Here is a 7,313-nt window from a genome sequence, read left to right on the forward strand (position 1 = left end):
TATTTGGCACAAATCTCATAAAATAGCAGAAATAGTATGATTTAGCAGAAATGCTGTATTTAGCACAAATACTGAAAAGCAGCAGAAATGCTATGACTTAGCACAACAGTAATAACTTATAGAAAAATTGGAAAAGCAAAATGGACAGCTGGAAAAATCCTGAACATGCTACGGGTCCCTCAAATCTAATTGTTAATTGAAAAAAAAAATCAGCAAAAAAAGTATAACAGTCACACAATCACAAATATGGGCACATATGGAAACACACATGCACAGAGAGACACACACAGGACCAAATTCAGTCAACCAGTCTAAATATATTGAATTTAAGTGATATAATAAGATGCTCCCATCAAAGGGCTCTCTCTCGCTCTCTCTCTCACACACACACACACACACACACACACACACACACACACACACACACACACACACACACAGAGCCTAAAGGGAATAGTATTTGTGCCATGGAGTGTTAACAAGAATCTGAGGTCCATATTACAAAAGCTGCTAAAATCATAAAAGGTTGCAGAATTGTAATAAATGATGAATATGAATTATTGGTCTGTGATAGTGTATTAATTTGTAGGGAAAAAAAACATGTTGCCCAAGGTGTAATTGAACCCACGACCTTTGGGTTGCAGACCTGTGTCATTACCAACTGCGCCACTGGGAAAGAGAGCGCGCGCCTGGAAAACAGGGTGATGAGCAGTCAGAATCAGATTGCGGTGAGAGGCGAAAAACGCCGTTTTTTGCAGTTACAAAACGTCGTGTAACTCAAAAACTAGGTGGACTAGAAGCATAATTCTTGTACTGGGTGAATCAGCGTACGTTCGTGTACTTTGACTGTGATTTGCATTGCTCTTTGTACATCTGTCGCTGAGATATGACGAGAGAAGAAAGGGCAGACCCCAGATATGATTGGCTGGCTGGGAAGCCGTGCAGGCCCTGATATGTAAATTTTATATGTATCAGTCCTCACAGAGGATTAGCTGCCTGGGGACCTGGCAGAAATATATAGAAATAGTATGATTAAGCATAAATACTACATTTTTTAGAAAAACTATATTAAGCACAAATCCTATAAAAAGCAGAAATACTATATTAAGCAATATAAATATCCTCTAAAAATCCTATAAAAAGCAGTAAAACTGTACTATGATTTGGTAGAAAAACCCTAATTAATCAAAAATACTAAATTTGGCAGAAATAGCAGAAACACTATATTTAGCACAAATCTTATGAAATAGCAGAAAGAGTATGATTTAGCAGAAATGCTGTATTTAGCACAAATCTCATAAAATAGCAGACATAGTATGATTTTGCAGAAATGCTGTATTTAGCACAAATACTGAAAAGCAGCAGAAATGCTATGACTCAACACAATAGTAATAACTTAAATAGAAAAATTGGAAAAGCAAAATGGACAGCTGAAAGAATCCTGAACATGCTAAGGGTCCCTCAAATGTAATTGTTAAATGAAAAAAATCAGCAAAAAAAAGTATAACAGTGACACAATCACAAATATGGACACATATGGAAACACACATGCACAGAGAGACACACACAGGATCAAATTCAGTCAACCAGTCTAAATATATTGAATTTAAATCATATAATAAGATGCTCCCATAAAAACTCTCTCTCGCCCTCCCTTTCTCTCTCTCTCTGTCTCACACACACACACACACACACACACACACACACACACACACACACACACACACAGGGAGAGACAAGCAAGTTTCTAGGTCAGTCAAGCAGCCTGGGAGCTGCTAAATTTGAATCCACCAATCAGAGAGGCTGTGTACTTTTTCCCGCCAAAACAGGTGCAGCCGTTTTTACACACACAGAGCACAGAGACAGGATTTCTGCAGTGAATTTCTCATAGTGAGGATTCCTCTCAAACAAATGGCCATAATTTCCTAACCGTAGGGGCTAGAACGGTCATTCTTACACCGTTTTGTTCAGAAGAGATGGGGGAATCTTAAAGTGTTGACACTTTATCATTAAAATATGAATTATTAAAGATATTTGACTTCTCATGCACCATAACTGAGTAGAGCAAAGCCAAAACTGCCTTGACTTGCCCTCAAACAACGCTTTCTAACTCTAAATCTATTTGGAGTATCAATATCATTCTTTCACCGTAAGAGACAGCAGTCTTTGGTGAACAATCATGGAAATTTTCAGGTCTCTGTGGAAATCCATTAAAAAGATATGACGAGAGGAAAAAGTGGTTCATTTCCAGAGTTTGAAATCTGAAGAAATCTGAGCGAAGGACGAATTTCCTACCCTCAAACAAACCCAATTCATGGCCAAATGGTAATAGATGAGAAAAAAATTCTTGAATTGTGAGCGTCAGGAGTGTCTGAAGATATATTGGGACAAGCCTTATGTCTTAACTTCGCTTCGTTGGGGAGATATGGCGATTCGAAAATGCCTCTCATTACAGAAATCAAGCGATGATTTTGAACAAACTCTCCATTGACTTTCTATGGAGAGTTTTAAGACTTTGTGTTGGTCTGAGGAGATTTGGAAAAATTCTATAAAACCCACAACAATGATAGTGACATTTTCTGAAAGCCAGCAAAAATACCTACGTTTTGATGTATAATTTGTGGGGGTTGAGGGGAAATTGACCGAGTAGCAAGAAGTTGTTCGGACATGAAGTGAGAATTGCAAAAGGTACAGTGGCTCACTTAGAACCAACTGCATAGCAACCATAACAACGCATGTATTTGTGAAAAATCACAAAGATGAAACTCAAAACTTAGAGAGGGATACGATGAAAACGGTAACAGATATGAAAAAGCTGAATCATTCATGAATAGCCCAATAATTTGTGAACATTTTAAAATTTGAATGGTTGTTTTAGGCGAAAGTATGAGAACGTAGTTAAGTTTCAAAAAAGAGTAAGTTTTAGCAGAATTGCGGAAGTTTCCCATTCATTTCAATGGGACAAATTAAAGGAAAAAAACGTAATATTTTAAAAAGTATAAGAGCAAAAAATACCAAAAGTCATTGCCGGAAAGAGCAAAAATAGCAGAATAGTTTAAAATTTGAACGGTGAAAATAGCACAAAAATTGTGGAAGTAGTTCTACGGCGAAAAACGTACGGAAGCAACTTGAAGAATAACTAGAAAAATTTGCATTTCCTGCGAAAATGCAGTGTGGATGCTGTAAAGCTGAAGCTGTCAGCTGAAACTAGCTGAAAAAGCTGAAAAGTTGCAGAAGTTGTAAAACCTTTGCAAAAAATTGTAATAACTTTGCAGAAGCATAAGAACTTAGCAAAAATGTAATTACTTAGCAGAACTGCAATAACGTAAAGAAAACATAATACTTGGCAGAAATACAATAACATAGCAGAACTTAGCAGCAGAAATTAGAATAAATATTGTAACTTAGCAGAAACAAGATAACTTTTCAGAAATACAGGATTTTAGCAAACATGGTACAAGATTACATAGATACTTTATTTAAACAAAAATACCTAAACATTGCACAAATACTGTGATTTAGGACAAATACTACAACATAGCAGCAATGCTGTAATTCAGCAAATAAATTATGCTATGGCACAAATAGAAAGAATATGCTCAAATACTATGATTTTGCTCAAATAATATGATTAAGCAATAATACTAAGATTTAGCAGAAATACTGTATTTAGCACAAACACCGAAAAGTAGCAGAAATACTGTAAATTAGCATAATAGCTTGCATAATAACTTGCACAATTACAAATATGGACATGGTAAATGGCCTGTATTTATATAGCGCTTTTATGGTCCCTAAGGACCCCAAGCTCTTTACATATCCAGTCATTCACCCATTTACACACTGGTGATGGCAAGCTACGTTGTAGCCACAGCCACCCTGGGGCGCACTGACAGAGGCGAGGCTGCTGGACACTGGCGCCACCGGGCCCTCTGACCACCACCAGTAGACAACGAGTGAAGTGTCTTGTCCAAAGACACAACGACCGACACTGTCCGAGCCGGGCCTCGAACCGGTAACCTTCCGATTACAAGGCGAACTCCCAACTTTTGAGCCACGATCACCCCCATATATGGAAACAAACATGCACAGAGACACACACAGGATCCAATTCAATCAACCAGTGTAAATATATTGATTTTAAATCACACAATAAGATACACCCATAAAAGGCTCTCTATCTCTCTCTCTCTGTCATACAGACACACACACACACACACACACACACATACACACACACACACACACACACACACACACACACACGCAGCAGCAGCAGAAGCAGAAGCAGAAGCAAGTGAACAAACAGGGGCTGTACATACAGTGTTTCCTGTATGTTTCTAGGTGGGTCAAAAAGCCTGGAGCTGCTTAATTTGAATCCACCAATCAGAAAGGCTATGTACTTTTCCCGCCAAAACAGGTGCACCTGTTTTTACACACGCAGCACAGAGACAGGATTTGTGCAGTCTATTTTTCATAGTGAGGACTCCTCTCAAACAAATGGCTATAATTTCCTTACCAGCTGCCCCACTGGGAAAGACAGTGAGCTCTTGGGAAACGGGGTGATGAGCAGTCAGAATTAGATCGCGGTGAGAGGCAAAGAGCGCCGTTTTTTGGAGTTACAAAACGTCGTGTAACTCCAAAACTAGGTGGACTAGAAGCATAATTCTTGTACTGGGTGAATCAGCGGACTTTGGTGTACTTTGACTGCGATTTTCATTACTCTTTGTACATCCGTCGCTGAGATATGACGAGAGAAGAAACTGCAGACCTCAGATATGATTGGCTGGCTGGGAAGCTGCCAGAAATATATAGTAATAGTGTGATTAAGCATAAATACTACATTTAGCAGAAATACTGTATTAAGCACAAATCCTATAAAAAGCAGAAATACTATATTAAGCACAAATCCTATAAAAAGCAGAAATACTATATTAAGCAATATAAAAATCCTATAAAAATGGTATAAAAAGCAAAAATACTGTAATATGATTTGGTAGAAAACTATAATTAATCAGAAATACTATATTTGGCAGAAATACTGTAATCAGCACATATACTGTAACATGACAGAAATTCCTCCACTTAGTAGTAATACTATAACATAACACAAATGTTATGATGAGTTGAGCGGCTGGTACTCTGGTGCAGTCAGCACAATCTGGAGCTGAACACTCTTAAAACTGTAGAGATGACAGTGGACTTCAGGAGACATCCCTCAACTCTGCCCCCCTCATCATATCAGACAGCCCTGTGTCGACTGTGGAGATCTTCAAGTTGCTGGGTACCACCATCTCCCAGGACCTGAAGTGGGAGACCAACATCAACTCCATCCTCAAAAAGACCCAGCAGAGGATGTACTTCCTGAGACAACTGGGGAAGTACAGTCTTCCACAGGAGCTGCTGATCCAGTTCTACACTGCAGTCATTGAGTCTGTCCTGTGCTCCTCCATCACAGTCTGGTATGGTGCAGCCACTAAACAGGACAGGTGCAGACTGCAGCGGACTGTACGGGCAGCAGAAAGGATCATCGGCGCCCCCCTGCCCTCCATCCAGGATCTGTACCTCTCAAGAACCAGGAAACGGGCAGGGAAAATCATCACAGACCCCTCACACCCTGGACACAGACTTTTTGATCTGCTGCCCTCTGGCAGACGGTACAGAAGCCTGCAGACCAGGACCACCCGACACAGGAACAGTTTCTTTCCCCTCACCATCTCCCTTCTAAACAGTTGAACTGTCACACTCCTCCCACTGCCAGACTGCAACTGCACCTTATGTACATTCTGTAGTATTCATTCCACCTCATTTCATTTTGTATTTTATGTATATACGTTTAGATTAGTTTTTTATAGTTGGTTTACACAGCTTTGTATGTATGTGTATGCATGTGTAATGTATATATAGATACGTGTGTGTGTGGGTGCGTGTGTGTGTGTGTGGTGTTGTGTGTGTGTGTGTGTGATTTACATTGCTGTGCTCGAGAGCCACCATCTACCGGAACCAAATTCCTTGTATTTGTCTGCACATATACTTGGCCAATAAACACGATTCTGATGATTTGGCACAAAAACCATGATTGGCAAAATACTATGATTTAGCAGAAATACTATGATTGAGCAGAAGTACTAAGATGTAGTAAAAGTACTTTGATTTAAGAGAAATCCAATTATGGAGGAGTAATACTTTAAAATGGGAGAAATATTGATACACACACACATTCACAGAGCCTAAAGGAACAGTATTTGTGCCATGGAGTGTTAAGAAGAATCTGAGGTGATGAGCAGTCAGAATTAGATCGCGGTGTGAGGCAAAGAGCGCCGTTTTTTGGAGTTACAAAACGTCGTGTAACTCAAAAACTAGGTGGACTACAAGCATAATTCTTGTACTGGGTGAATCAGCTACTTTCGTGTACTTTGACTGTGATTTGCATTGCTCTTTGTACATCTGTCGCTGAGATATGACGAGAGAAGAAAGGGCAGACCTCAGATATGATTGGCTGGCTGGGAAGCCGTGCAGGCCCTGATATGTAATTTTATATTTATGAGTCCTCACAGAGGATTAGCTGCCTGGGGACCTGGCAGAATATATACAAATAGTATGATTAAGCATAAATACTACATTTAGTAGAAATACTATGTTTTAGCAAATACTATAATTAAGCAGAAATACTATATTTGCAGAAACACTATATTTAGTACAAATCTTATGAAATAGCAGAAATAGTATGATTTAGCAGAAATGCTGTATTTAGCACAAATACTGAAAAGCAGCAGAAATGCTATGACTTAGCACAACAGTAATAATTATAGAAAAATTGGAAAAGCAAAATGGACAGCTGGAAAAATCCTGAACATGCTAGGGTCCCAATCTAATTGTTAATTGAAAAAAAAAATCAGCAAAAAAAGTATGACAGTCACACAATCACAATATGGGCACATATGGAAACACACATGCACACAGAGAACACACACAGACCAAATTCAGTCAACCAGTCTAAATATATTGAATTTAAGTGATATAATAAGATGCTCCCATCAAAAGGCTCTCTCTCGCTCTCTCTCTCTCTCTCTCTTTCTCTCACAACACACACACACACACACACACACACACACACACAGAGCTAAAGGAATAGTATTTGTGCCATGGAGTGTTAACAAGAATCTGAGGTCCATATTACAAAAGCTGCTAAAATCATAAAAGGTTGCAGAATTGTAATAATGATGAATATGAATTAGTGGTCTGTGATAGTGTATTAATTTGTAGGAAAAAACACATGTTGCCCAAGGTGTAATTGAACCACGACCTTTGGG

General features: G+C 38.9%; 1 protein-coding gene across 11 annotated transcripts in view; it reads right to left on the minus strand.

Annotated features, from left to right (window-relative positions):
• LOC100705316 (CUB and sushi domain-containing protein 3) overlaps nucleotides 1-7,313 on the minus strand; it is a 240,882-nt gene that overhangs the window by 217,129 nt on the left and 16,440 nt on the right. The gene's annotated exons all lie outside the window — the stretch shown is intronic.

Source organism: Oreochromis niloticus, linkage group LG11, assembly GCF_001858045.2.
Source record: "Oreochromis niloticus isolate F11D_XX linkage group LG11, O_niloticus_UMD_NMBU, whole genome shotgun sequence".
NCBI classification, from domain to species: domain Eukaryota; kingdom Metazoa; phylum Chordata; class Actinopteri; order Cichliformes; family Cichlidae; genus Oreochromis; species Oreochromis niloticus.